We start from the raw sequence: 3082 nt of genomic DNA on the forward strand, positions 1-3082 counted from the left end.
AAAAAAAAAAAAAAAAAAAAAAAAAAAAAACTTTATTAGGGTAAGCAAACTTAAAATCGATGCTAAATACAACAAACAAAACAAAACAAAACAAAAATAATAAAGTAATATTTAATGAAATTAGTGTTTAGCTATGAAAAAAGCAGTAAAGACAAACCAAGCAGAATGCTATGAATCACCAAATCTGTGTTTTAAGTAGGGGTGTAAATCGGATGGTTCGTCACGATACGATATGATATTTGCAGATACTTCAAAAGATTCTACAATACGATTTTGATGCAGGGGAATATCGATCGATATGTCAATATTATTATATTATATACCTATTTTAAACAACCATCTACATTTTTATTAACTCACAAATGCAACCAAAACATATAACATGAACATTTATCTTAAATTTTCACATCCTGTTCCTCAATTGGGACATTCACAGCAAAAAATAGGCCTACACTTTTTTTTTAAATAATAAAGAAAAATAAATAATTACACAAGATCAGTAATCTTAAAATATGACAAGTCAAGACAGTCTTTCAGGCTTCAATGCTAAAATATGCAGTGTAAAATAATGTATATCCTCATTAGGAAACAACACAAACGAGGTACTCCAGTTGTAGGAAAAAATACATTAATGTAGAAAAATAAATTAAAAATACAAAAATAAAGCTGTTAAAACTTTATTTGAGACTTTTTTTGGCTGCTACTATGGGCTCAGTGCTAAAAACCTTTTCTACAGATAACCAAATTACAAGCAATAGCAGAAAATAAATACAATATAACAAAGACACAATTTAAATAAACAGTGCTTTTCAGGTAGATCTAAAAGAAATGTTCAGGTACAGAACTGTAAATCAAATGTAAAATAACACTGCATAGTCTTCACTGTATAGATTAAATATAGATTAATCCTTATAAAATTGTTCAGTCAAAATCAGTGAGAGATTTTTTTCTCTGACAGAAGTCTGCTTTCACTTTAAAAACGAAAGCACAGATCCAACATACTGATACACGTGCGTTTTCTTTCTCAACTGTTTACGTTAAGACATAGGCCTAACCGACTGTGTTTACTAGGATATTCGCCAAGGCGCACATGTTTATGTAATTTGGTCTGTATTTGAGAGCTCAATAGGTATTAGCGCGCTGTCGATGCGTCTGTCTGTGCGCGCCGAAAAAACTTCTCACAAGCGCTCGCCAATTCCCTCAACTATCCCGAACGTCTTTTACGCTTGCCCTTCAGGCAGTCTTATCGTTCCGACACACGAGTCTGAACGAGAATGCACGCGTTGGCAGTAATGCATAGACGGACATTGGTGAAAATGTGGACAGTGTCAAAATAAGGTGCCTATTTATACTACAGATATCGATATTTTACATGTGGCATCGATACATCGTATCGTTAGACATTTAATCGATGTATCGATCCATATCGATGGATCGTTACACCCCTAACACACATATATCTATATTAAGAAATCAATATTTATTTATTTATTTTCATAATATAACCGCCAACCCCAAGATTCTAGTGACTAAAGTGGATCACACAGAGCAGGAAAAAAAAAAAAAAAAAACTGTCTGAACAAAACAAAAATAACGCAAATGCCCTGGTCACATTAATAAATACATAAAATAAAGTATATAAATAAATAAAGTCCAGGTCATATTATAACAAACTGATAATAAACCATCAAACAAACAAATAAATAAATAATTGAATGAAAATGTAAATGTCCAGGTCATAAATAAATAAATAAATATTCTGAAAACATAACTGTCCAGGTCATAAATAAATAAATATAAATAAATGAATAAATATAAAATGTCTGAAAAAATGTACATGTCTGGAGAATATTAAAATATCTAAATAAATAAATAGTCTGAAACATAGAATGCAAATGTCTGGATCATATTATATAAATAAATAAATAAGTGTGTGTGTGTGTGTGTGTGTAAAATAAAATGTCATATTTCTTCCCAAAATAAAAAAAATAATATAAATATAAAATATCGGGAAAAATGTACATGTCCGGAGATAGACAGACAGACAGACAGATAGATAGATAGATAGATAGATAGATAGATAGAAATACCGAAGGATGGATAGACAGATAGATAGATATATAGATAGATAGATAGATAGAGAGATGATAGAAATACCGAAGGATAGCTAGATAGACAGATAGATAGATAGATGATAGAAATACCTAAGGATAGATAGACAGAAAGATAGATAGATAGATAGATAGAAATAACAAAGGATAGATAGATAGATACATAGAAATACCGAAGGATAGATAGATAGATAGATAGATAGAAATAAAGAAGGATAGATAGATGATAGAAATACCAAAGGATAGATAGATAGATAGATAGATAGATAGAAATAACGAAGGATAGATAGACAGATAGATAGATAGATAGAAATACCAAAGGATAGATAACTAGACAGAAATACCGAAGGATAGATAGATAGATGATAGAAATACCGAAGGCAGACAGACAGACAGACAAATAGATAGATAGATAGATAGATAGAGAGATAGAAATACCGAAGGATAGACAGATAGATAGATAGATAGAAATACCGAAGGATAGACAGATAGATAGATAGATAGATAGACCGAAGGATGGATAGATAGATAGATAGATAGATGATAGAAATACTGAAGGATAGATAGATAGATAGATAGAAATAACGAAGGATAGATAGATAGATAGATACATAGAAATACCGAAGGATAGATAGATAAATAGAAATACCGAAGGATAGATAGATAGACCGAAGGATGGATAGATAGATAGACATAGAAATACCGAAGGATAGATAGATAGATAGATGATAGAAATACCGAAGGATAGCTAGATAGACAGATAGATAGATAGATGATAGAAATACCGAAGGATAGATAGATAGACAGACAGATAGATAGATAGAAATAACAAAGGATAGATAGATAGATAGATGATAGAAATACCAAAGGATAGATAGATAGAAATAACGAAGGATAGATAGATACACAGAAATACCGAAGGATAGATAGATAGATAGATAGAAATACCGAAGGATAGATAGATAGATAGA

This window comes from Sinocyclocheilus anshuiensis, unplaced genomic scaffold, assembly GCF_001515605.1.
Source record: "Sinocyclocheilus anshuiensis isolate Anshui unplaced genomic scaffold, SAMN03320099.WGS_v1.1 scaffold241, whole genome shotgun sequence".
In the NCBI taxonomy this organism is placed as follows: Eukaryota; Metazoa; Chordata; class Actinopteri; order Cypriniformes; family Cyprinidae; genus Sinocyclocheilus; species Sinocyclocheilus anshuiensis.